Genomic DNA, 27,932 nt, shown 5'->3' with positions numbered 1-27,932 from the left:
GTTCCCATTTCCTTAGAAACAGTGTATTTGCTGGGAGAAAAGTGCATTACTGTGCGCTTTCACCGTTCAGCAAATACATGTGTAAAAGCACAGCGCTAGCAGAAACGACCGTTTCTCGACGTTTTCTAACTCAGGGAACAAGTTGCACACTTCTGAGATGCATTTGGGCAACTTTGTCAGAAATGAGTTTTTTGCCTAAAGAGACATGCCTATTTGCGCAGTAGTACAGATTCTGAGTATATAACTGGGCTGGATGAAATCAGCATTTCTCTTGCTTCCCTGTGCATAGGGAAGCTCAGTTTTAGTCACAGTAGCTCGCACAAGTGTCTCCTCAGTGTGTTCCCATTTCCTTAGAAACAGTGTATTTGCTGGGAGAAAAGTGCATTACTGAGTGCTTTCACCATTCAGGAAATACATGTGTAGAAGCCCAGCGCTAGCAGATACGACCGTTCTCGACGTTTTCTAACTCAGGTAACAAGTTGCACACTTCTGAGATGCATTTGGGCAACTTTGTCAGAAATGAGTTTTTTGCCTAAAGAGACATGCCTATTTGCGCAGTAGTACAGATTCTGAGTATGTAACTGGGCTTAATGAAATCAGCATTTCTCTTGCTTCCCTGTGCGTAGGGAAGCTCAGTTTTAGTCACAGTAGCTCCCACAAGTGTCTCCTCAGTGTGTTCCCATTTCCTTAGAAACAGTGTATTTGCTGGGAGAAAAGTGCATTACTGTGCGCTTTCACCGTTCATCAAATACATGTGTAGAAGCACAGCGCTAGCAGAAACGATCGTTTCTCCACGTTTTCTAACTCAGGGAACAAGTTGCACACTTCTGAGATGCATTTGGGCAACTTTGTCAGAAATGAGTTTTTTGCCTAAAGAGACATGCCTATTTGCGCAGTAGTACAGATTCTGAATATGTAACTGAGTTGATGAAATCAGCATTTCTCTTGCTTCCCTGTGCGTAGGGAAGCTCAGTTTTAGTCTCTGTAGCTCCCACATGTGTATCCTCAGAGTGATCCCATTTCCTTAGAAACAGTGTATTTGCTGGGAGAAAAGTGCATTACTGTGCGCTTTCACCGTTCATCAAATACATGTGTAGAAGCACAGCGCTAGCAGAAACGACCGTTTCTCGACGTTTTCTAACTCAGGGAACAAGTTGCACACTTCTGAGATGCATTTGGGCAACTTTGTCAGAAATGAGTTTTTTGCCTAAAGAGACATGCGTATTTGCGCAGTAGTACAGATTCTGAGTATGTAACTGGGCTGGATGAAATCAGCATTTCTCTTGCTTCCCTGTGCGTAGGGAAGCTCAGTTTTAGTCACAGTAGCTCCCACAAGTGTCTCCTCAGTGTGTTCCCATTTCCTTAGAAACAGTTTATTTGCTGGGAGAAAAGTGCATTACTGTGCGCTTTCACCGTTCAGCAAATACATGTGTAGAAGCACAGCGCTAGCAGAAACGACCGTTTCTCGACGTTTTCTAACTCAGGGAACAAGTTGCACACTTCTGAGATGCATTTGGGCAACTTTGTCAGAAATGAGTTTTTTGCCTAAAGAGACATGCCTATTTGTGCAGTAGTACAGATTCTGAGTATGTAACTGGGCTGGATGAAATCAGCATTTCTCTTGCTTCCCTGTGCGTAGGGAAGCTCAGTTTTAGTCACAGTAGCTCCCACAAGTGTCTCCTCAGTGTGTTCCCATTTCCTTAGAAACAGTGTATTTGCTGGGAGAAAAGTGCATTACTGTGCGCTTTCACCGTTCATCAAATACATGTGTAGAAGCACAGCGCTAGCAGAAACGACCGTTTCTCGACGTTTTCTAACTGAGGGAACAAGTTGCACACTTCTGAGATGCATTTGGGCAACTTTGTCAGAAAAGTGTTTTTTGCCTAAAGAGACATGCCTACTTGCGCAGTAGTACAGATTCTGAGTATGTAACTGGGCTTGATGAAATCAGCATTTCTCTTGCTTCCCTGTGCGTAGGGAAGCTCAGTTTTAGTCACAGTAGCTCCCACAAGTGTCTCCTCAGTGTGTTCCTATTTCCTTAGAAACAGTGTATTTGCTGGGAGAAAAGTGCATTACAGTGCGCTTTCACCGTTCAGCAAATACATGTGTAGAAGCACAGCGCTAGCAGAAACGAACGTTTCTCGACGTTTTCTAACTCAGAGAACAAAATGCACACTTCTGAGATGCATTTGGGCAACTTTGTCAGAAATGAGTTTTTTGCCTAAAGAGACATGCCTATTTGTGCAGTAGTACAGATTCTGAGTATGTAATTGGGCTTGATGAAATCAGCATTTCTCTTGCTTCCCTGTGCGTAGGGAAGCTCACTTTTAGTCACAGTAGCTCGCACAAGTGTCTCCTCAGTGTGTTCCCATTTCCTTAGAAACAGTGTATTTGCTGGGAGAAAAGTGCATTACTGTGCGCTTTGACCATTCAGCAAATACAAGTGTAGAAGCACAGCGCTAGCAGATGCGACCGTTTCTCGACGTTTTCTAACTCAGAGAACAAAATGCACACTTCTGAGATGCATTTGGGCAACTTTGTCAGAAATGAGTTTTTTGCCTACAGAGACATGCCTATTTGCGCAGTAGTACAGATTCTGAGTATGTAACTGGGCTTGATGAAATCAGCATTTCTCTTGATTCCCTGTGCGTAGGGAAGCTCAGTTTTAGTCACAGTAGCTCCCACAAGTGTCTCCTCAGTGTGTTCCCAGTTCCTATAGAAACAGTGTATTTGCTGGGAGAAAAGTGCATTACTGTGCGCTTTCACCGTTCAGCAAAAACATGTGTAGAAGCACAGCGCTAGCAGAAACGAACGTTTCTCGACGTTTTCTAACTCAGGGAACAAGTTGCACACTTCTGAGATGCATTTGGGCAACTTTGTCAGAAATGAGTTTTTTGCCTAAAGAGACATGCCTATTTGCGCAGTAGTACAGATTCTGAGTATGTAACTGGGCTTGATGAAATCAGCATTTCTCTTGCTTCCCTGTGCGTAGGGAAGCTCAGTTTTAGTCACAGTAGCTCCCACAAGTGTCTCCACAGTGTGTTCCCATTTCCTTAGAAACAGTGTATTTGCTGGGAGAAAAGTGCATTACTGTGCGCTTTCACCGTTCAGCAAATACATGTGTAGAAGCACAGCGCTAGCAGAAACGACCGTTTCTCGACGTTTTCTAACTGAGGGAACAAGTTGCACACTTCTGAGATGCATTTGGGCAACTTTGTCAGAAATGAGTTTTTTGCCTACAGAGACATTCGTATTTGCGCAGTAGTACAGATTCTGAGTATGTAACTGGGCTTGATGAAATCAGCATTTCTCTTGCTTCCCTGTGCGAAGGGAAGCTCAGTTTTAGTCACAGTAGCTCCCACAAGTGTCTCCTCAGTGTGTTCCCATTTCCTTAGAAACAGTGTATTTGCTGGGAGAAAAGTGCATTACTGTGCGATTTCACTGTTCAGCAAATACATGTGTAGAAGCACAGCGCTAGCAGAAACGAACGTTTCTCAACATTTTCTAACTCAGGGAACAAGTTGCACACTTCTGAGATGCATGTGGGCAACTTTGTCAGAAATGAGTTTTTTGCCTAAAGAGACATGCCTATTTGCGCAGTAGTACAGATTCTGAGTATGTAACTGGGCTTGATCAAATCAGCATTTCTCTTGCTTCCCTGTGCGTAGGGAAGCTCAGTTTTAGTCACAGTAGCTCCCACAAGTGTCTCCTCAGTGTGTTCCCATTTCCTTAGAAACAGTGCATTTGCTGGGAGAAAAGTGCATTACTGTGTGCTTTCACCATTCAGCAAATACATGTGTAGAAGCCCAGCGCTAGCAGATACGACCGTTCTCGACGTTTTCTAACTCAGGGAACAAGTTGCACACTTCTGAGATGCATTTGGGCAACTTTGTCAGAAATGAGTTTTTTGCCTAAAGAGACATGCCTATTTGCGCAGTAGTACAGATTCTGAGTATGTAACTGGGCTTGATGAAATCAGCATTTCTCTTGCTTCCCTGTGCGAAGGGAAGCTCAGTTTTAGTCACAGTAGCTCCCACAAGTGTCTCCTCAGTGTGTTCCCATTTCCTTAGAAACAGTGTATTTGCTGGGAGAAAAGTGCATTACTGTGCGCTTTCACCGTTCAGCAAATACATGTGTAGAAGCACAGCGCTAGCAGAAACGACCGTTTCTCGACGTTTTCTAACTCAGGGAACAAGTTGCACACTTCTGAGATGCATTTGGGCAACTTTGTCAGAAATGAGTTTTTTGCCTAAAGAGACATGCCTATTTGCGCAGTAGTATAGATTCTGAGTATATAACTGGGCTTGATGAAATCAGCATTTCTCTTGCTTCCATGTGCGTAGGGAAGCTCAGTTTTAGTCACAGTAGCTCCCACAAGTGTCTCCTCAGTGTGTTCCCATTTCCTTAGAAACAGTGTATTTGCTGGGAGAAAAGTGCATTACTGTGCGCTTTCACCGTTCAGCAAATACATGTGTAGAAGCACAGCGCTAGCAGATACGACCGTTCTCGACGTTTTCTAACTCAGGGAACAAGTTGCACACTTCTGAGATGCATTTGGGCAACTTTGTCAGAAATGAGTTTTTTGCCTAAAGAGACATGCCTATTTGCGCAGTAGTACAGATTCTGAGTATGTAACTGGGCTTGATGAAATCAGCATTTATCTTGCTTCCCTGTGCGTAGAGAAGCTCAGTTTTAGTCACAGTAGCTACCACAAGTGTCTCCTCAGTGTGTTCCCATTTCCTTAGAAACAGTGTATTTGCTGGGAGAAAAGTGCATTACTGTGCGCTTTCACCGTTCAGCAAATACAAGTGTAGAAGCACAGCGCTAGCAGACACGACCGTTTCTCGACGTTTTCTAACTCAGGGAACAAGTTGCACACTTCTGAGATGCATTTGGGCAACTTTGTCAGAAATGAGTTTTTTGCCTAAAGAGACATGCCTATTTGCGCAGTAGTACAGATTCTGAGTATGTAACTGGGCTTGATGAAATCAGCATTTCTCTTGCTTCCCTGTGCGTAGGGAAGCTCAGTTTTAGTCACTGTAGCTACCACAAGTGTCTCCTCAGTGTGTTCCCATTTCCTTAGAAACAGTGTATTTGCTGGGAGAAAAGTGCATTACTGTGCGCTTTCACCGTTCAGCAAATACATGTGTAGAAGCACAGCGCTAGCAGAAACGAACATTTCTCGACGTTTTCTAACTCAGGAAACAAGTTGCACACTTCTGAGATGCATTTGGGCAACTTTGTCAGAAATGAGTTTTTTGCCTACAGAGACATGCCTATTTGCGCAGTAGTACAGATTCTGAGTATGTAACTGGGCTTGATGAAATCAGCATTTCTCTTGCTTCCCTGTGCGTAGCGAAGCTCAGTTTTAGTCACAGTAGCTCCCACAAGTGTCTCCTCAGTGTGTTCCCATTTCCTTAGAAACAGTGTATTTGCTGGGAGAAAAGTGCATTACTGTGCGCTTTCACAGTTCAGCAAATACATGTGTAGAAGCACACCGCTAGCAGAAACGAACGTTTCTCGACGTTTTCTAAATCAGAGAACAAGTTGCACACTTCTCAGATGCATTTGGGCAACTTTGTCAGAAATGAGTTTTTTGCCTAAAGAGACATGCCTATTTAAGCAGTAGTACAGATTCTGAGCATGTAACTGGGCTTGATTAAATCAGCATTACTCTTGCTTCCCTTTGCGTAGGGAAGCTCAGTGTAGTCACTATAGCTCCCACAAGTGTCTCCTCAGTGTGTTCCCATTTCCTTAGAAACAGTGTATTTGCTGGGAGGAAAGTGCATTATTCTGCGCATTCAACGTTCAGCAAATACATGTGTAGAAGGACAGCGCTAGCAGAAACGACCGTTTCTCGACGTTTTCTAACTCAGGGAACAAGTTGCACACTTCTGAGATGCATTTGGGCAACTTTGTCAGAAATGAGTTTTTTCCCTAAAGAGACATGCCTATTTGCGCAGTAGTACAGATTCTGAGTATGTAACTGGGCTTGATGAAATCAGCATTTCTCTTGCTTCCCTGTGCATAGGGAAGCTCAGTTTTAGTCACTGTAGCTCCCACAAGTGTCTCCTCTGTGTGTTCCCATTTCCTTAGAAACAGTGTATTTGCTGGGAGAAAAGTGCATTATTGTGCGCTTTCACCGTTCAGCAAATACCTGTGTAGAAGCACAGCGCTAGCAGAAACGACCATTTCTCGACGTTTTCTAACTCAGGGAACAAGTTGCACACTTCTGAGATGCATTTGGGCAACTGTGTCAGAAATGAGTTTTTTGCCTAAAGAGACATGCCTATTTGCGCAGTAGTACAGATTCTGAGTATGTAACTGGGCTTGATGAAATCAGCATTTCTCTTGCTTCCCTGTGCGTAGGGAAGCTCAGTTTTAGTCACTATAGCTCCCACATGTGTCTCCTCAGTGTGTTCCCATTTCCTTAGAAACAGTGTATTTGCTGGGAGAAAAGTGCATTACTGTGCGCTTTCACCGTTCAGCAAATACATGTGTAGAAGCACAGCGCTAGCAGAAACGACAGTTTCTCGACATTTTCTAACTCAGGAAACAAGTTGCACACTTCTGAGATGCATTTGGGCAACTTTGTCAGAAATGAGTTTTTTACCTAAAGAGACATGCCTACTTGCGCAGTAGTACAGATTCTGAGTTTGTAACTGGGCTTGATGAAATCAGCATTTCTCTTGCTTCCCTGTGCGTAGGGAAGCTCAGTTTTAGTCTCTGTAGCTCGCACAAGTGTCTCCTCAGTGTGTTCCCATTTCCTTAGAAACAGTGTATTTGCTGGGAGAAAATTGCATTACTGTGCGCTTTCACCGTTCAGCAAATACATGTGTAGAAGCACAGAGCTAGCAGACACGACCGTTTCTCGACGTTTTCTAACTCAGGGAACAAGTTGCACACTTCTGAGATGCATGTGGGCAACTTTGTCAGAAATGAGTTTTTTGCCTAAAGAGACATGCCTATTTGCGCAGTAGTACAGATTCTGAGTATGTAACTGGGCTTGATAAAATCAGCATTTCTCTTGCTTCCCTGTGCGTAGGGAAGCTCAGTTTTAGTCACTGTAGCTCCCACAAGTGTCTCCTCAGTGTGTTCCCATTTCGTTAGAAACAGTGTAATTGCTGGGAGAAAAGTGCATTACTGTGCGCTTTCACCGTTCAGCAAATACCTGTGTAGAAGCACAGCGCTAGCAGAAACGACCGTTTCTCGACGTTTTCTAACTCAGGGAACAAGTTGCACACTTCTGAGATGCATTTGGGCAACTGTGTCAGAAATGAGTTTTTTGCCTAAAGAGACATGCCTATTTGCGCAGTAGTACAGATTCTGAGTATGTAACTGGGCTTGATGAAATCAGCATTTCTCTTGCTTCCCTGTGCATACGGAAGCTCAGTTTTAGTCACTATATCTCCCACATGTGTCTCCTCAGTGTGTTCCCATTTCCTTAGAAACAGTGTATTTGCTGGGAGAAAAGTGCATTACTGTGCGCTTTCACCGTTCAGCAAATACATGTGTAGAAGCACAGCGCTAGCAGAAACGACAGTTTCTCGACATTTTCTAACTCAGGAAACAAGTTGCACACTTCTGAGATGCATTTGGGCAACTTTGTCAGAAATGAGTTTTTTGCCTAAAGAGACATGCCTACTTGCGCAGTAGTACAGATTCTGAGTTTGTAACTGGGCTTGATGAAATCAGCATTTCTCTTGCTTCCCTGTGCGTAGGGAAGCTCAGTTTTAGTCTCTGTAGCTCGCACAAGTGTCTCCTCAGTGTGTTCCCATTTCCTTAGGAACAGTGTATTTGCTGGGAGAAAAAGTGCATTACTGTGCGTTTTCACCGTTCAGCAAATACATGTGTAGAAGCACAGAGCTAGCAGACACGACCGTTTCTCGACGTTTTCTAACTCAGGGAACAAGTTGCACACTTCTGAGATGCATGTGGGCAACTTTGTCAGAAATGAGTTTTTTGCCTAAAGAGACATGCCTATTTGCGCAGTAGTACAGATTCTGAGTATGTAACTGGGCTTGATAAAATCAGCATTTCTCTTGCTTCCCTGTGCGTAGGGAAGCTCAGTTTTAGTCACTGTAGCTCCCACAAGTGTCTCCTCAGTGTGTTCCCATTTCGTTAGAAACAGTGTAATTGCTGGGAGAAAAGTGCATTACTGTGCGCTTTCACCGTTCAGCAAATACCTGTGTAGAAGCACAGCGCTAGCAGAAACGACCGTTTCTCGACGTTTTCTAACTCAGGGAACAAGTTGCACACTTCTGAGATGCATTTGGGCAACTGTGTCAGAAATGAGTTTTTTGCCTAAAGAGACATGCCTATTTGCGCAGTAGTACAGATTCTGAGTATGTAACTGGGCTTGATGAAATCAGCATTTCTCTTGCTTCCCTGTGCATACGGAAGCTCAGTTTTAGTCACTATATCTCCCACATGTGTCTCCTCAGTGTGTTCCCATTTCCTTAGAAACAGTGTATTTGCTGGGAGAAAAGTGCATTACTGTGCGCTTTCACCGTTCAGCAAATACATGTGTAGAAGCACAGCGCTAGCAGAAACGACAGTTTCTCGACATTTTCTAACTCAGGAAACAAGTTGCACACTTCTGAGATGCATTTGGGCAACTTTGTCAGAAATGAGTTTTTTGCCTAAAGAGACATGCCTACTTGCGCAGTAGTACAGATTCTGAGTTTGTAACTGGGCTTGATGAAATCAGCATTTCTCTTGCTTCCCTGTGCGTAGGGAAGCTCAGTTTTAGTCTCTGTAGCTCGCACAAGTGTCTCCTCAGTGTGTTCCCATTTCCTTAGGAACAGTGTATTTGCTGGGAGAAAAGTGCATTACTGTGCGTTTTCACCGTTCAGCAAATACATGTGTAGAAGCACAGAGCCTGCAGACACGACCGTTTTTCGACGTTTTCTAACTCAGGGAACAAGTTGCACACTACTGAGATGCATGTGGGCAACTTTGTCAGAAATGAGTTTTTTGCCTAAAAAGACATGCCTATTTGCGCAGTAGTACAGATTCTGAGTATGTACCTGGGCTTGATGAAATCAGCATTTCTCTTGCTTCCCTGTGCGTAGGGAAGCTCAGTTTTAGTCACTGTAGCTCCCACAAGTCTCTCCTCAGTGTGTTCCCATTTCGTTAGAAACAGTGTATTTGCTGGAAGAAAAGTGCATTACTGTGCACTTTCACCGTTCAGCAAATACATGTGTAGAAGCACAGCGCTAGCAGAAACGAACGTTTCTCGACGTTTTCTAAATCAGAGAACAAGTTGCACACTTCTGAGATGCATTTGGGCAACTTTGTCAGAAATGAGTTTTTTGCCTAAAGAGACATGCCTATTTGCGCAGTAGTACAGATTCTGAGTATGTACCTGGGCTTGATGAAATCAGCATTTCTCTTGCTTCCCTGTGCGTAGGGAAGCTCAGTTTTAGTCACAGTAGCTCCCACAAGTGTCTCCTCAGTGTGTTCCCAGTTCCTTAGAAACAGTGTATTTGCTGGGAGAAAAGTGCATTACTGTGCGCTTTCACCGTTCAGCCAATACATGTGTAGAAGCACAGCGCTAGCAGAAACGACCGTTTCTCGACGTTTTCTAACTCAGGGAACAAGTTGCACACTTCTGAGATGCATTTGGGCAACGTTGTTAGAAATGAGTTTTTTGCCTACAGAGACATGCCTATTTGCGCAGTAGTACAGATTCTGAGTATGTAACTGGGCTTGATGAAATCAGCATTTCTCTTGCTTCCCTGTGCGTAGGGAAGCTCAGTTTTAGTCACAGTAGCTCCCACAAGTGTCTCCTCAGTGTGTTCCCATTTCCTTAGAAACAGTGTATTTGCTGGGAGAAAAGTGCATCACTGTGTGCTTTCACCGTGCAGCAAATACATGTGTAGAAGCACAGCGCCAGCAGAAACGACCGTTTCTCGACGTTTTCTAAATCAGGGAACAAGTTGCACACTTCTGAGATGCATTTGGGCAACTTTGTCAGAAATGAGTTGTTTGCCTACAGAGACATGCCTATTTGCGCAGTAGTACAGATTCTGAGTATGTAACTGGGCTTGATGAAATCAGCATTTCTCTTGCTTCCCTGTGCGTAGGGAAGCTCAGTTTTAGTCACAGTAGCTCCCACAAGTGTCTCCTCAGTGTGTTCCCATTTCCTTAGAAACAGTGTTTTTGATGGGAGAAATGTGCATTACTGTGCGCTTTCATCGTTCAGCAAATACATGTGTAGAAGCACAGCGCTAGCTGGAACGACCGTTTCTCGACATTTTCTAACTCAGGGAACAAGTGGCACACTTCTGAGATGCATTTGGGCAACTTTGTCAGAAATGAGTTTTTTGCCTACAGAGACATGCCTATTTGCGCAGTAGTACAGATTCTGAGTATGTAACTGGGCTTGATGAAATCAGCATTTCTCTTGCTTCCCTGTGCGTAGGGAAGCTCAGTTTTAATCACAGTAGCTCCCACAAGTGTCTCCTCAGTGTGTTCCCATTTCCTTAGAAACAGTGTATTTGCTGGGAGAAAAGTGCATTACTGTGCGCTTTCACCGTTCAGCAAATACATGTGTAGAAGCACAGCGCTAGCAGAAACGACCGTTTCTCGACGTTTTCTAACTCAGGGAACAAGTTGCACACTTCTGAGATGCATTTGGGCAACTTTGTCAGAAATGAGCTTTTTGCCTATAGAGACATGCCTATTTGCGCAGTAGTACAGATTCTGAGTATGTAACTGGGCTGGATGAAATCAGCATTTCTCTTGCTTCCCTGTGCGTAGGAAAGCTCAGTTTTAATCACAGTAGCTCCCACAAGTGTCTCCTCAATGTGTTCCCATTTCCTTTGAAACAGTGTATTTGCTGGGAGAAAAGTGCATTACTGTGCACTTTCACCGTACAGCAAATACATGTGTAGAAGCACAGCGCTAGCAGAAACGACCGTTTCTCGACGTTTTCTAACTCAGGGAACAAGTTGCACACTTCTGAGATGCATTTGGGCAACTTTGTCAGAAATGAGTTTTTTGCCTACAGAGACATGCCTATTTGCGCAGTAGTACAGATTCTGAGTATGTAACTGGGCTGGATGAAATCAGCATTTCTCTTGCTTCCCTGTGTGTAGGGAAGCTCAGTTTTAGTCACAGTAGCTCCCACAAGTGTCTCCTCAGTGTGTTCCCATTTCCTTAGAAACAGTGTATTTGCTGGGAGAAAAGTGCATTACTGTGCGCTTTCACCGTTCAGCAAATACATGTGTAGAAGCACAGCGCTAGCAGAAACGACCGTTTCTCGACGTTTTCTAACTCAGGGAACAAGTTGCACACTTCTGAGATGCATTTGGGCAACTTTGTCAGAAATGAGTTTTTTGCCTAAAGAGACATGCCTATTTGCGCAGTAGTACAGATTCTGAGTATGTAACTGGGCGTGATGAAATCAGCATTTCTCTTGCTTCCCTGTGCGTAGGGAAGCTCAGTTTTAGTCACAGTAGCTCCCACAAGTGTCTCCTCAGTGTGTTCCCAGTTCCTTAGAAACAGTGTATTTGCTGGGAGAAAAGTGCATTACTGTGCGCTTTCACCGTTCAGCAAATACATGTGTAGAAGCACAGCGCTAGCAGAAACGACCGTTTCTCGACGTTTTCTAACTCAGGGAACAAGTTGCACACTTCTGAGATGCATTTGGGCAACTTTGTCAGAAATGAGTTTTTTGCCTAAAGAGACATGCCTATTTGCGCAATAGTACAGATTCTGAGTATGTAACTGGGCTGGATGAAATCAGCATTTCTCTTGCTTCCCTGTGCGTAGGGAAGCACACTTTTAGTCACAGTAGCTCCCACAAGTGTCTCCTCAGTTTGTTCCCATTTCCTTAGAAACAGTGTATTTGCTCTGAGAAAAGTGCATTACTGTGCGCTTTCACCGTTCAGCAAATACATGTGTAGAAGCACAGCGCTAGCAGAAACGACCGTTTCTCGACATTTTCTAACTCAGGGAACAAGTTGCACACTTCTGAGATGCATTTGGGCAACTTTGTCAGAAATGAGTTTTTTGCCTAAAGAGACATGCCTATTTGCGCAGTAGTACAGATTCTGAGTATGTAACTGGGCGTGATGAAATCAGCATTTCTCTTGCTTCCCTGTGCGTAGGGAAGCTCAGTTTTAGTCACAGTAGCTCCCACAAGTGTCTCCTCAGTGTGTTCCCAGTTCCTTAGAAACAGTGTATTTGCTGGGAGAAAAGTGCATTACTGTGCGCTTTCACCGTTCAGCAAATACATGTGTAGAAGCACAGCGCTAGCAGAAACGACCATTTCTCGACGTTTTCTAACTCAGGGAACAAGTTGCACACTTCTGAGATGCATTTGGGCAACTTTGTCAGAAATGAGTTTTTTGCCTAAAGAGACATGCCTATTTGCGCAATAGTACAGATTCTGAGTATGTAACTGGGCTGGATGAAATCAGCATTTCTCTTGCTTCCCTGTGCGTAGGGAAGCACACTTTTAGTCACAGTAGCTCCCACAAGTGTCTCCTCAGTTTGTTCCCATTTCCTTAGAAACAGTGTATTTGCTGGGAGAAAAGTGCATTACTGTGCGCTTTCACCGTTCAGCAAATACATGTGTAGAAGCACAGCGCTAGCAGAAACGACCGTTTCTCGACGTTTTCTAACTCAGGGAACAAGTTGCACTCTTCTGAGATGCATTTGGGCAACTTTGTCAGAAATGAGTTTTTTGCCTACAGAGACATGCCTATTTGCGCAGTAGTACAGATTCTGAGTATGTAACTCGGTTTGCTGAAATCAGCATTTCTCTTGCTTCCCTGTGCGTAGGAAAGCTCAGTTTTAGTCACAGTAGCTCCCACAAGTGTCTCCTCAGTGTGTTCCCATTTCCTTAGAAACAGTGTATTTGCTGGGAGAAAATTGCATTACTGTGCGCTTTCACCGTTCAGCAAATACATGTGTAGAAGCACAGCGCTAGCTGAAACGACCGTTTCTCGACGTTTTCTAACTCAGGGAACAAGTGGCACACTTCTGAGATGCATTTGGGCAACTTTGTCAGAAATGAGTTTTTTGCCTACAGAGACATGCCTATTTGCGCAGTAGTACAGATTCTGAGTATGTAACTGGGCTTGATGAAATCAGCATTTCTCTTGCTTCCCTGTGCGTAGGGAAGCTCAGTTTTAGTCACAGTAGCTCCCACAAGTGTCTCCTCAGTGTGTTCCCATTTCCTTAGAAACAGTGTATTTGCTGGGAGAAAAGTGCATTACTGTGCGCTTTCACCGTTCAGCAAATTCATGTGTAGAAGCACAGCGCTAGCAGAAACGAACGTTTCTCGAAGTTTTCTAACTCAGGGAACAAGTTGCACACTTCTGAGATGCATTTGGGCAACTTTGTCAGAAATGAGTTTTTTGCCTACAGAGACAAGCCTATTTGCGCAGTAGTACAGATTCTGAGTAGGTAACTGGGCTTGATGAAATCAGCATTCTCTTGCTTCCCTGTGCGTAGGGAGGTTCAGTTTTAGTCACAGTAGCTCCCACAAGTGTCTCCTCAGTGTGTTCCCATTTCCTTAGAAACAGTGTATTTGCTGGGAGAAAAGTGCATTCCTGTGCGCTTTCACCGTTCAGCAAATACATGTGTAGAAGCACAGCGCTAGCAGAAACGACCGTTTCTCGACGTTTTCTAACTCAGGGAACTAGTTGCACACTTCTGAGATGCATTTGGGCAACTTTGTCAGAAATGAGTTTTTTGCCTAAAGAGACATGCCTATTTGCGCAGTAGTACAGATTCTGAGTATGTAACTGGGCTTGATGAAATCAGCATTTCTCTTGCTTCCCTGTGTGTAGGGAAGCTCAGTTTTAGTCACAGTAGCTCCCACAAGTGTCTCCTCAGTGTGTTCCCATTTCCTTAGAAACAGTGTATTTGCTGGGAGAAAAGTGCATTACTCTGCGCTTTCACCGTTCAGCAAATACATGTGTTGAAGCACAGCCCTAGCAGAAACGAGCGTTTCTCAACGTTTTCTAACTCAGGGAACAAGTTGCACACTTCTGAGATGCATTTGGACAACTTTGTCAGAAATGAGTTTTTTGCCTACATAGACATGCCTATTTGCGCAGTAGTACAGATTCTGAGTATGTAACTGGGCTTGATGAAATCAGCATTTCTCTTGCTTCCCTGTGCGTAGGGAAGCTCAGTTTTAGTCACAGTAGCTCCCACAAGTGTCTCCTCCGTGTGTTCCCATTTCCTTAGAAACAGTGTATTTGCTGGGAGAAAAGTGCATTACTGTGCGCTTTCACCGTTCAGCAAACACATGTGTAGAAGCACAACGCTAGCAGAAACGACCGTTTCTCGAGGTTTTCTAACTCAGGGAACAAGTTGCACACTTCTGAGATGCATTTGGGCAACTTTGTCAGAAATGAGTTTTTTGCCTACAGAGACATGCCTATTTGCGCAGTAGTACAGATTCTGAGTATGTAACTGGGCTTGATGAAATCAGCATTTCTCTTGCTTCCCTGTGCTTAGGGAAGCTCAGTTTTAGTCACAGTAGCTCCCACAAGTGTCTCCTCAGTGTGTTCCCATTTCCTTAGAAACAGTGTATTTGCTGGGAGAAAAGTGCATTACTGTGCGCTTTCACCATTCAGCAAATACATGTGTAGAAGCACAGCGCTAGCAGAAACGAACGTTTCTCGACGTTTTCTAACTCAGGGAACAAGTTGCACACTTCTGAGATGCATTTGGGCAAATTTGTCAGAAATGAGTTTTTTGCCTACAGAGACATGCCTATTTGCACAGTAGTACAGATTCTGATTATGTACATGGGCTTGATGAAATCAGCATTTCTCTTGCTTCCCTGTGCGTAGGGAAGCTCAGTTTTAGTCACAGTAGCTCCCACAAGTGTCTCCTCAGTGTGTTCCCATTTCGTTAGAAACAGTGTATTTGCTGGGAGAAAAGTGCATTACTGTGCGCTTTCACCGTTCAGCAAATACATGTGTAGAAGCACAGCGCTAGCAGAAACGAACGTTTCTCGACGTTTTCTAACTCAGGGAACAAGTTGCACACATCTGAGATGCATTTGGGCAACTTTGTCAGAAATGAGTTTTTTGCCTACAGAGACATGCCTATTTGCGCAGTAGTACAGATTCTGAGTATGTAACTGGGCTTGATGAAATCAGCATTTCTCTTGCTTCCCTGTGTGTAGGGAAGCTCAGTTTTAGTCACAGTAGCTCCCACAAGTGTCTCCTCAGTGTGTTCCCATTTCCTTAGAAACAGTGTATTTGCTGGGAGAAAAGTGCATTACTGTGCGCTTTCACCGTTCAGCAAATACATGTGTAGAAGCACAGCCCTAGAAGAAACGACCGTTTCTCAACGTTTTCTAACTCAGGGAAGAAGTTGCACACTTCTGAGATGCATTTGGACAACTTTGTCAGAAATGAGTTTTTTGCCTACATAGACATGCCTATTTGCGCAGTAGTACAGATTCTGAGTATGTAACTGGGCTTGATGAAATCAGCATTTCTCTTGCTTCCCTGTGCGTAGGGAAGCTCAGTTTTAGTCACAGTAGCTCCCACAAGTGTCTCCTCCGTGTGTTCCCATTTCCTTAGAAACAGTGTATTTGCTGGGAGAAAAGTGCATTACTGTGCGCTTTCACCGTTCAGCAAACACATGTGTAGAAGCACAACGCTAGCAGAAACGACCGTTTCTCGACGTTTTCTAACTCAGGGAACAAGTTGCACACTTCTGAGATGCATTTGGGCAACTTTGTCAGAAATGAGTTTTTTGCCTAAAGAGACATGCCTATTTGCGCAGTAGTACAGATTCTGAGTATGTAACTGGGCTTGATGAAATCAGCATTTCTCTTGCTTCCCTGTGCGTAGGGAAGCTCAGTTTTAGTCACAGTAGCTCCCACAAGTGTCTCCTCAGTGTGTTCCCATTTCCTTAGAAACAGTGTATTTGCTGGGAGAAAAGTGCATTACTGTGCGCTTTCACCATTCAGCAAATACATGTGTAGAAGCACAGCGCTAGCAGAAACGAACGTTTCTCGACGTTTTCTAACTCAGGGAACAAGTTGCACACTTCTGAGATGCATTTGGGCAAATTTGTCAGAAATGAGTTTTTTGCCTACAGAGACATGCCTATTTGCACAGTAGTACAGATTCTGATTATGTACATGGGCTTGATGAAATCAGCATTTCTCTTGCTTCCCTGTGCGTAGGGAAGCTCAGTTTTAGTCACAGTAGCTCCCACAAGTGTCTCCTCAGTGTGTTCCCATTTCGTTAGAAACAGTGTATTTGCTGGGAGAAAAGTGCATTACTGTGCGCTTTCACCGTTCAGCAAATACATGTGTAGAAGCACAGCGCTAGCAGAAACGAACGTTTCTCGACGTTTTCTAACTCAGGGAACAAGTTGCACACATCTGAGATGCATTTGGGCAACTTTGTCAGAAATGAGTTTTTTGCCTACAGAGACATGCCTATTTGCGCAGTAGTACAGATTCTGAGTATGTAACTGGGCTTGATGAAATCAGCATTTCTCTTGCTTCCCTGTGCGTAGGAAAGCTCAGTTTTAGTCACAGTAGCTCCCACATGTGTCTCCTCAGTGTTTTCCCATTTCCTTAGAAACAGTGTATTTGCTGGGAGAAAAGTGCATTACTGTGCGCTTTCACCGTTCAGCAAATACATGTGTAGAAGCACAGCGCTAGCAGAAACGACCGTTTCTCGACTTTTTCTAACTCAGGAAAAAAGTTGCACACTTCTGAGATGCATTAGGGCAACGTTGTCAGAAATGAGTTTTTTGCCTACAGAGACATGCCTATTTGCGCAGTAGTACAGATTCTGAGTATGTAACTGGGCTTGATGAAATCAGCATTTCTCTTGCTTCCCTGTGCGTAGGGAAGCTCAGTTTTAGTCACAGTATCTCCCACAAGTGTCTCCTCAGTGTGTTCCCATTTCCTTAGAAACAGTGTATTTGCTGGGAGAAAAGTACATTACTGTGCGCTTTCACCGTTCAGCAAATACATGTGTAGAAGCACAACGCTAGCAGAAACGACCGTTTCTCGACGTTTTCTAACTCAGGGAACAAGTTGCACACTTCTGAGATGCATTTGGGCAACTTTGTCAGAAATGAGTTTTTTGCCTACAGAGACATGCCTATTTGCGCAGTAGTACAGATTCTGAGTATGTAACTGGGCTTGATGAAATCAGCATTTCTCTTGCTTCCCTGTGCTTAGGGAAGCTCAGTTGTAGTCACAGTAGCTCCCACAAGTGTCTCCTCAGTGTGTTCCCATTTCCTTAGAAAAAGTATATTTGCTGGGAGAAAAGTGCATTACTGTGCGCTTTCAACGTTCAGCAAATACATGTGTAGAAGCGCAGCGCTAGCAGAAACGACCGTTTCTCGACGTTTTCTAACTCATGGAACAAGTTGCACACTTCTGAAATGCATTTGGGCAACTTTGTCAAAAATGAGTTTTTTGCCTAAAGAGACATGCCTATTTGCGCAGTAGTACAGATTCTGAGTATGTAACAGGGCTTGATGAAATCAGCATTTCTCTTGCTTCCCTGTGCGTAGGGAAGCTCAGTTTTAGTCACAGTAGCTCCCACAAGTGTCTCCTCAGTGTGTTCCCATTTCCTTAGAAACAGTGTATTTGCTGGGAGAAAAGTGCATTACTGTGCGCTTTCACCGTTCAGCAAATACATGTGTAGAAGCACAGCGCTAGCAGAAACAACCGTTTCTCGACGTTTTCTAACTCAGGGAACAAGTTGCACACTTCTAAGATGCATTTGGGCAACATTGTCAGAAATGAGTTTTTTGCCTACAGAGACATGCCTATTTGGCAGTAGTACAGATTCTGAGTATGTAACTGTGCATGATGAAATCAGCATTTCTCTTGCTTCCCTGTGCGTAGGGAAGCTCAGTTTTAGTCACAGTAGCTCCCACAAGTGTCTCCTCAGTGTGTTCCCATTTCCTTAGAAACAGTGTTTTTCCTGGGAGAAAAGTGCATTACTGTGCGCTTTCAGCGTTCAGCAAATACATGTGTAGAAGCACAGCGCTAGCAGAAATGACCTTTTCTCGATGTTTTCTAACTCACGGAAAAAGATGCACACTTCTGAGATGCATTTGGGCAATTTTGTCAGAAATGAGTTTTTTGCCTAAAGAGACATGCCTATTTGCGCAGTAGCACAGATTCTGAGTATGTAACTGGGCTTGATGAAATCAGCATTTCTCTTGCTTCCTGTGTGTAGGGAAGCTCAGTTTTAGTCACAGTAGCTCCCACAAGTGTCTCCTCAGTGTGTTCCCATTTCCTTAGAAACACTGTATTTGCTGGGAGAAAAGTGCATTACTGTGTGCTTTCACCGTTCAGCGAATACATGTGTAGAAGCACAGCGCTAGCAGAAAAGACCGTTTCTCGACGTTTTCTAACTCAGGGAACAAGTTGCACACTTCTGAGATGCATTTGGGCAACTTTGTCAGAAATGAGTTTTTTGCCTAAAGAGACATGCCTATTTGCGCAGTAGTACAGATTCTGAGTATGTAACTGGGCTGGATGAAATCAGCATTTCTCTTGCTTCCCTGTGCGTAGGGAAGCTCAGTTTTAGTCACAGTAGCTCCCACAAGTGTCTCCTCAGTGTGTTCCCATTTCCTTAGAAACAGTGTATTTGCTGGGAGAAAAGTGCATTACTGTGCGCTTTCACCGTTCACCAAATACATGTGTAGAAGCACAGCGCTAGCAGAAACGACCATTTCTCAACGTTTTCTAACTCAGGGAACAAGATGCACACTTCTGAGATGCATTTGGGCAACTTTGTCAGAAATGAGTTTTTTGCCTAAAGAGACATGCCTATTTGCGCAGTAGTACAGATTCTGAGTATGTAACTGGGCTTGATGAAATCAGCATTTCTTTTGCTTCCCTGTCCGTAGGGAAGCTCACTTTTAGTCACAGTAGCTCCCACAAGTGTCTCCTCAGTGTGTTCCCATTTCCTTAGAAAAAGTGTATTTGCTGGGAGAAAAGTGCATTACTGTGCGCTTTCACCATTCAGCAAATACATGTGTAGAAGCACAGCGCTAGCAGAAACGACCGTTTCTCGACGTTTTCTAACTCAGGGAACAAGTTGCACACTTCTGAGATGCATTTGGGCAACTTTGTCAGAAATGAGTTTTTTGCCTAAAGAGACATGCCTATTTGCGCAGTAGTACAGATTCTGAGTATGTAACTGGGCTTGATGAAATCAGCATTTCTCTTGCTTCCCTGTGCGTAGGGAAGCTCAGTTTTAGTCACAGTAGCTCCCACAAATGTCTCCTCAGTGTGTTCCCATTTCCTTAGAAACAGTGTATTTGCTGGGAGAAAAGTGCATTACTGTGCGCTTTCACCGTTCAGTAAATACATGTGTAGAAGCACAGCGCTAGCAGAAACGACCGTTTCTCGACCTTTTCTAACTCAGGGAACAAGTTGCACACTTCTGAGATGCATTTGGGCAACTTTGTCAAAAATGAGTTTTTTGCCTAAAGAGATATGCCTATTTGCGCAGTAGTACAGATTCTGAGTATGTAACTGGGCTTGATGAAATCAGCATTTCTCTTGCTTCCGTGTGCGTAGGGAAGCTCAGTTTTAGTCACAGTAGCTCCCACAAGTGTCTCCTCAGTGTGTTCCCATTTCCTTAGAAACAGTGTATTTGCTGGGAGAAAAGTGCATTACTGTGCGCTTTCACCGTTCAGCAAATACATGTGTAGAAGCACAGCGCTCGCAGAAACGACCGTTTCTCGACGTTTTCTAACTCAGGGAACAAGTTGCACACTTCTGAGATGCATTTGGGCAACTTTGTCAGAAATGAGTTTTTTGCCTAAAGAGACATGCCTATTTGCGCAGTAGTACAGATTCTGAGTATGTAACTGGGCTTGATGAAATCAGCATTTCTCTTGCTTCCCTGTGCGTAGGGAAGCTCAGTTTTAGTCACAGTAGCTCCCACAAATGTCTCCTCAGTGTGTTCCCATTTCCTTAGAAACAGTGTATTTGCTGGGAGAAAAGTGCATTACTCTGCGCTTTCACCGTTCAGTAAATACATGTGTAGAAGCACAGCGCTAGCAGAAACGACCGTTTCTCGACCTTTTCTAACTCAGGGAACAAGTTGCACACTTCTGAGATGCATTTGGGCAACTTTGTCAAAAATGAGTTTTTTGCCTAAAGAGATATGCCTATTTGCGCAGTAGTACAGATTCTGAGTATGTAACTGGGCTTGATGAAATCAGCATTTCTCTTGCTTCCCTGTGCGTAGGGAAGCTCAGTTTTAGTCACAGTAGCTCCCACAAGTGTCTCCTCAGTGTGTTCCCATTTCCTTAGAAACAGTGTATTTGCTGGGAGAAAAGTGCATTACTGTGTGCTTTCACCGTTCAGCAAATACATGTGTAGAAGCACAGCGCTCGCAGAAACGACCGTTTCTCGACGTTTTCTAACTCAGGGAACAAGTTGCACACTTCTGAGATGCATTTGGGCAACTTTGTCAGAAATGAGTTTTTTGCCTAAAGAGACATGCCAATTTGCGCAGTAGTACAGATTCTGAGTATGTAACTGGGCTGGATGAAATCAGCATTTCTCTTGCTTCCCTGTGCGTAGGGAAGCTCAGTTTTAGTCACGGTAGCTCCCACAAGTGTCTCCTCAGTGTGTTCCCATTTCCTTAGAAACAGTGTATTTGCTGGGAGAAAAGTGCATTACTGTGCGCTTTCACCGTTCACCAAATACATGTGTAGAAGCACAGCGCTAGCAGAAACGACCATTTCTCAACGTTTTCTAACTCAGGGAACAAGATGCACACTTCTGAGATTCATTTGGGCAACTTTGTCAGAAATGAGTTTTTTGCCTAAAGAGACATGCCTATTTGCGCAGTAGTACAGATTCTGAGTATGTAACTGGGCTTGATGAAATCAGCATTTCTTTTGCTTCCCTGTCCGTAGGGAAGCTCACTTTTAGTCACAGTAGCTCCCACAAGTGTCTCCTCAGTGTGTTCCCATTTCCTTAGGAAAAGTGTATTTGCTGGGAGAAAAGTGCATTACTGTGTGATTTCACCGTTCAGCAAATACATGTGTAGAAGCACAGCACTAGCAGAAACGACCGTTTCTCAACGTTTTCTAACTCAGGGAACAAGTTGCACACTTCTGAGATGCATTTGGGCAACTTTGTCGGAAATGAGTTTTTTGCCTAAAGAGACATGCCTATTTGCGCAGTAGTACAGATTCTGAGTATGTAACTGGGCTTGATGAAATCAGCATTTCTCTTGCTTCCCTGTGCGTAGGGAAGCTCAGTTTTAGTCACAGTAGCTCCCACAAGTGTCCCCTCAGTATGTTCCCATTTCCTTAGAAAAAGTGTATATGCTGGGAGAAAAGTGCATTACTGTGCGCTTTCAACGTTCAGCAAATACATGTGTAGAAGCACACCGCTAGCAGAAACGACCGTTTCTCGACGTTTTCTAACTCAGGGAACAAGTTGCACACTTCTGAAATGCATTTGGGCTACTTTGTCAAAAATGAGTTTTTTGCCTAAAGAGACATGCCTATTTGCGCAGTAGTACAGATTCTGAGTATGTAACAGGGCTTGATGAAATCAGCATTTCTCTTGCTTTCATGTGCGTAGGGAAGCTCAGTTTTAGTCACAGTAGCTCCCACAAGTGTCTCCTCCGTGTGTTCCCATTTCCTTAGAAACAGTGTATTTGCTGGGAGAAAAGTGCATTACTGTGCGCATTCACCGTTCAGCAAATACATGTGTAGAAGCACAGCGCTAGCAGAAAAAACCGTTTCTCGACGTTTTCTAACTCAGGGAACAAGTTGCACACTTCTGAGATGCATTTGGGCAACTTTGTCAGAAATGAGTTTTTTGCCTAAAGAGACATGCCTATTTGCGCAGTAGTACAGATTCTGAGTATATAACTGGGCTTGATGAAATCAGCATTTCTCTTGCTTCCCTGTGCGTAGGGAAGCTCAGTTTTAGTCACGGTAGCTCCCACAAGTGTCTCCTCAGTGTGTTCCCATTTCCTTAGAAACAGTGTATTTGCTGGGAGAAAAGTGCATTACTGTGCGCTTTCACCGTTCACCAAATACATGTGTAGAAGCACAGCGCTAGCAGAAACGACCATTTCTCAACGTTTTCTAACTCAGGGAACAAGATGCACACTTCTGAGATTCATTTGGGCAACTTTGTCAGAAATGAGTTTTTTGCCTAAAGAGACATGCCTATTTGCGCAGTAGTACAGATTCTGAGTATGTAACTGGGCTTGATGAAATCAGCATTTCTTTTGCTTCCCTGTCCGTAGGGAAGCTCACTTTTAGTCACAGTAGCTCCCACAAGTGTCTCCTCAGTGTGTTCCCATTTCCTTAGGAAAAGTGTATTTGCTGGGAGAAAAGTGCATTACTGTGTGATTTCACCGTTCAGCAAATACATGTGTAGAAGCACAGCACTAGCAGAAACGACCGTTTCTCAACGTTTTCTAACTCAGGGAACAAGTTGCACACTTCTGAGATGCATTTGGGCAACTTTGTCAGAAATGAGTTTTTTGCCTAAAGAGACATGCCTATTTGCGCCGTAGTACAGATTCTGAGTATGTAACTGGGCTTGATGAAATCAGCATTTCTCTTGCTTCCCTGTGCGTAGGGAAGCTCGGTTTTAGTCACAGTAGCTCCCACAAGTGTCCCCTCAGTATGTTCCCATTTCCTTAGAAAAAGTGTATATGCTGGGAGAAAAGTGCATTACTGTGCGATTTCAACGTTCAGCAAATACATGTGTAGAAGCACACCGCTAGCAGAAACGACCGTTTCTCGACGTTTTCTAACTCAGGGAACAAGTTGCACACTTCTGAAATGCATTTGGGCAACTTTGTCAAAAATGAGTTTTTTGCCTAAAGAGACATGCCTATTTGCGCAGTAGTACAGATTCTGAGTATGTAACAGGGCTTGATGAAATCAGCATTTCTCTTGCTTTCATGTGCGTAGGGAAGCTCAGTTTTAGTCACAGTAGCTCCCACAAGTGTCTCCTCCGTGTGTTCCCATTTCCTTAGAAACAGTGTATTTGCTGGGAGAAAAGTGCATTACTGTGCGCATTCACCGTTCAGCAAATACATGTGTAGAAGCACAGCGCTAGCAGAAAAAACCGTTTCTCGACGTTTTCTAACTCAGGGAACAAGTTGCACACTTCTGAGATGCATTTGGGCAACTTTGTCAGAAATGAGTTTTTTGCCTAAAGAGACATGCCTATTTGCGCAGTAGTACAGATTCTGAGTATATAACTGGGCTTGATGAAATCAGCATTTCTCTTGCTTCCCTGTGCGTAGGGAAGCTCAGTTTTCGTCACTGTAGCTCCCACAAGTGTCTCCTCAGTGTTTTTCCATTTCCTTAGAAACAGTCTATTTGCTGGGAGAAAAGTGCATTACTGTGCGCTTTCACCGTTCAGCAAATACATGTGTAGAAGCACAGCGCTAGCAGAAAAGACCGTTTCTCGACGTTTTCTAACTCAGGGAACAAGTTGCACACTTCTGAGATGCATTTGGGCAACTTTGTCAGAAATGAGTTTTTTGCCTAAAGAGACATGCCTATTTGCGCAGTAGTACAGATTCTGAGTATGTAACTGGGCTTGATGAAATCAGCATTTCTCTTGCTTCCCTGTGCGTAGGGAAGCTCAGTTTTCGTCACTGTAGCTCCCACAAGTGTCTCCTCAGTGTGTTCCCATTTCCTTAGAAACAGTGTATTAGCTGGGAGAAAAGTGCATTACTGTGCGCTTTCACCGTTCAGCAAATACATGTGTAGAAGCACAGCGCTAGCAGAAAAGACCGTTTCTCAACGTTTTCTAACTCAGGGAACAAGTTGCACACTTCTGAGATGCATTTGGGCAACTTTGTCAGAAATGAGTTTTTTGCCTAAAGAGACATGCCTATTTGCGCAGTAGTACAGATTCTGAGTATGTAACTGGGCTTGATGAAATCAGCATTTCTCTTGCTTCCCTGTGCGTAGGGAAGCTCAGTTTTCGTCACTGTAGCTCCCACAAGTGTCTCCTCAGTGTGTTCCCATTTCCTTAGAAACAGTGTATTTGCTGGGAGAAAAGTGCATTACTGTGCGCTTTCACCGTTCAGCAAATACATGTGTAGAAGCACAGCGCTAGCAGAAACGACCGTTTCTCGACGTTTTCTAACTCAGAGAACAAGTTGCACACTTCTGAGATGCATTTGGGCAACTTTGTCAGAAATGAGTTTTTTGCCCAAAGAGACATGCCTATTTGCGCAGTAGTACAGATTCTGAGTATGTAACTGGGCTTGATGAAATCAGCATTTCTCTTGCTTCCCTGTGCGTAGGGAAGCTCAGTTTTAGTCACAGTAGCTCCCACAAGTGTCTCCTCAGTGTGTTCCCATTTCCTTAGAAACAGTGTATTTGCAGGGAGAAAAGTGAATTACTGTGTGCTTTCACCGTTCAGAAAATACATGTGTAGAAGCACAGTGCTAGCAGAAACGAACGTTTCTCGACGTTTTCTAACTCAGGGAACAAGTTGCACACTTCTGAGATGCATTTGGGCAACTTTGTCAGAAATGAGTTTTTTGCCTAAAGAGACATGCCTATTTGCGCAGTAGTACAGATTATGAGTATGTAACTTGGCTTGATGAAATCAGCATTTCTCTTGCTTCCCTGTGCGTAGGGAAGCTCAGTTTTAGTCACAGTAGCTTCCACAAGTGTCTCCTCAGTGTGTTCCCATTTCCTTAGAAACAGTGTATTTGCTGGGAGAAAAGTGCATTACTGTGCGCTTTCACCGTTCAGCAAATACATGTGTAGAAGCACAGCGCTAGCAGAAACAACCGTTTCTCGACGTTTTCTAACTCAGGGAACAAGTTGCACACTTCTGAGATGCTTTTGGGCAACTTTGTCAGAAATGAGTTTTTTGCCTACAGATTCATGCCTACTTGCGCAGTAGTAAGGATTCTGAGTATGTAACTGGGCTTGATGAAATCAGCATTTCTCTTGCTTCCCTGTGCGTAGGGAAGCTCAGTTTTAGTCACTGTAGCTCCCACAAGTGTCTCCTCAGTGTGTTCCCATTTCCTTAGAAACAGTGTATTTGCTGGGAGAAAAGTGCATTACTGTGCGCTTTCACCGTTCAGCAAATACATGTGTAGAAGCACAGCGCTAGCAAAAACGACCGTTTCTCGACGTTTCTAACTCAGGGAACAAGTTGCACACTTCTGAGATGCATTTGGGCAACTTTGTCAGAAATGAGTTTTTTGCCTAAAGAGACATGCCTATTTGCGCAGTAGTACAGATTCTGAGTATGTAACTGGGCTTGATGAAATCAGCATTTCTCTTGCTTCCCTGTGCGTAGGGAAGCTCAGTTTTAGTCACTGTAGCTCCCACAAGTGTCTCCTCAGTGTGTTCCCATTTCCTTAGAAACAGTGTATTTGCTGGGAGACAAGTGCATTACTGTGCGCTTTCACCGTTCAGCAAATACATGTGTAGAAGCACAGCGCTAGCAGAAACGACCGTTTCTCGACGTTTTCTAACTCAGGGAACAAGTTGCACACTTCTGAGATGCATTTGGGCAACTTTGTCAGAAATGAGTTTTTTGCCTAAAGAGACATGCCTATTTGCGCAGTAGTACAGATTCTGAGTATGTAACTGGGCTTGATGAAATCAGCATTTCTCTTGCTTCCCTGTGCGTAGGGAAGCTCAGTTTTCGTCACTGTAGCTCCCACAAGTGTCTCCTCAGTGTGTTCCCATTTCCTTAGAAACAGTGTATTAGCTGGGAGAAAAGTGCATTACTGTGCGCTTTCACCGTTCAGCAAATACATGTGTAGAAGCACAGCGCTAGCAGAAAAGACCGTTTCTCAACGTTTTCTAACTCAGGGAACAAGTTGCACACTTCTGAGATGCATTTGGGCAACTTTGTCAGAAATGAGTTTTTTGCCTAAAGAGACATGCCTATTTGCGCAGTAGTACAGATTCTGAGTATGTAACTGGGCTTGATGAAATCAGCATTTCTCTTGCTTCCCTGTGCGTAGGGAAGCTCAGTTTTCGTCACTGTAGCTCCCACAAGTGTCTCCTCAGTGTGTTCCCATTTCCTTAGAAACAGTGTATTTGCTGGGAGAAAAGTGCATTACTGTGCGCTTTCACCGTTCAGCAAATACATGTGTAGAAGCACAGCGCTAGCAGAAACGACCGTTTCTCGACGTTTTCTAACTCAGAGAACAAGTTGCACACTTCTGAGATGCATTTGGGCAACTTTGTCAGAAATGAGTTTTTTGCCTAAAGAGACATGCCTATTTGCGCAGTAGTACAGATTCTGAGTATGTAACTGGGCTTGATGAAATCAGCATTTCTCTTGCTTCCCTGTGCGTAGGGAAGCTCAGTTTTAGTCACAGTAGCTCCCACAAGTGTCTCCTCAGTGTGTTCCCATTTCCTTAGAAACAGTGTATTTGCAGGGAGAAAAGTGAATTACTGTGTGCTTTCACCGTTCAGAAAATACATGTGTAGAAGCACAGTGCTAGCAGAAACGACCGTTTCTCGACGTTTTCTAACTCAGGGAACAAGTTGCACACTTCTGAGATGCATTTGGGCAACTTTGTCAGAAATGAGTTTTTTGCCTAAAGAGACATGCCTATTTGCGCAGTAGTACAGATTATGAGTATGTAACTTGGCTTGATGAAATCAGCATTTCTCTTGCTTCCCTGTGCGTAGGGAAGCTCAGTTTTAGTCACAGTAGCTTCCACAAGTGTCTCCTCAGTGTGTTCCCATTTCCTTAGAAACAGTGTATTTGCTCGGAGAAAAGTGCATTACTGTGCGCTTTCACCGTTCAGCAAATACATGTGTAGAAGCACAGCGCTAGCAGAAACAACTGTTTCTCGACGTTTTCTAACTCAGGGAACAAGTTGCACACTTCTGAGATGCTTTTGGGCAACTTTGTCAGAAATGAGTTTTTTGCCTACAGATTCATGCCTACTTGCGCAGTAGTAAGGATTCTGAGTATGTAACTGGGCTTGATGAAATCAGCATTTCTCTTGCTTCCCTGTGCGTAGGGAAGCTCAGTTTTAGTCACTGTAGCTCCCACAAGTGTCTCCTCAGTGTGTTCCCATTTCCTTAGAAACAGTGTATTTGCTGGGAGAAAAGTGCATTACTGTGCGCTTTCACCGTTCAGCAAATACATGTGTAGAAGCACAGCGCTAGCAAAAACGACCGTTTCTCGACGTTTCTAACTCAGGGAACAAGTTGCACACTTCTGAGATGCATTTGGGCAACTTTGTCAGAAATGAGTTTTTTGCCTAAAGAGACATGCCTATTTGCGCAGTAGTACAGATTCTGAGTATGTAACTGGGCTTGATGAAATCAGCATTTCTCTTGCTTCCCTGTGCGTAGGGAAGCTCAGTTTTAGTCACTGTAGCTCCCACAAGTGTCTCCTCAGTGTGTTCCCATTTCCTTAGAAACAGTGTATTTGCTGGGAGACAAGTGCATTACTGTGCGCTTTCACCGTTCAGCAAATACATGTGTAGAAGCACAGCGCTAGCAGAAACGACCGTTTCTCGACGTTTTCTAACTCAGGGAACAAGTTGCACACTTCTGAGATGCATTTGGGCAACTTTGTCAGAAATGAGTTTTTTGCCTACAGAGACATGCCTATTTGCGCAGTAGTACAGATTTTGAGTATGTAACTGGGCTTGACGAAATCCGCATTTCTCTTGCTTCCCTGTGCGTAGGGAAGCTCAGTTTTAGTCACAGTAGCTCCCACAAATGTCTCCTCAGTGTGTTCCCATTTCCTTAGAAACAGTGTATTTTCTGGGAGAAAAGTGCATTACTGTGCGCTTTCACCGTTCAGCAAATACATGTGTAGAAGCACAGCGCTCGCAGAAACGACCATTTCTCAACGTTTTCTAACTCAGGGAACAAGATGCACACTTCTGAGATTCATTTGGGCAACTTTGTCAGAAATGAGTTTTTTGCCTAAAGAGACATGCCTATTTGCGCAGTAG

This window comes from Acomys minous, assembly GCF_964271855.1.
Source record: "Acomys minous genome assembly, contig: scaffold_24, whole genome shotgun sequence".
Taxonomy (NCBI): Eukaryota; Metazoa; Chordata; class Mammalia; order Rodentia; family Muridae; genus Acomys; species Acomys minous.
This window is presented reverse-complemented; position numbering follows the sequence as displayed.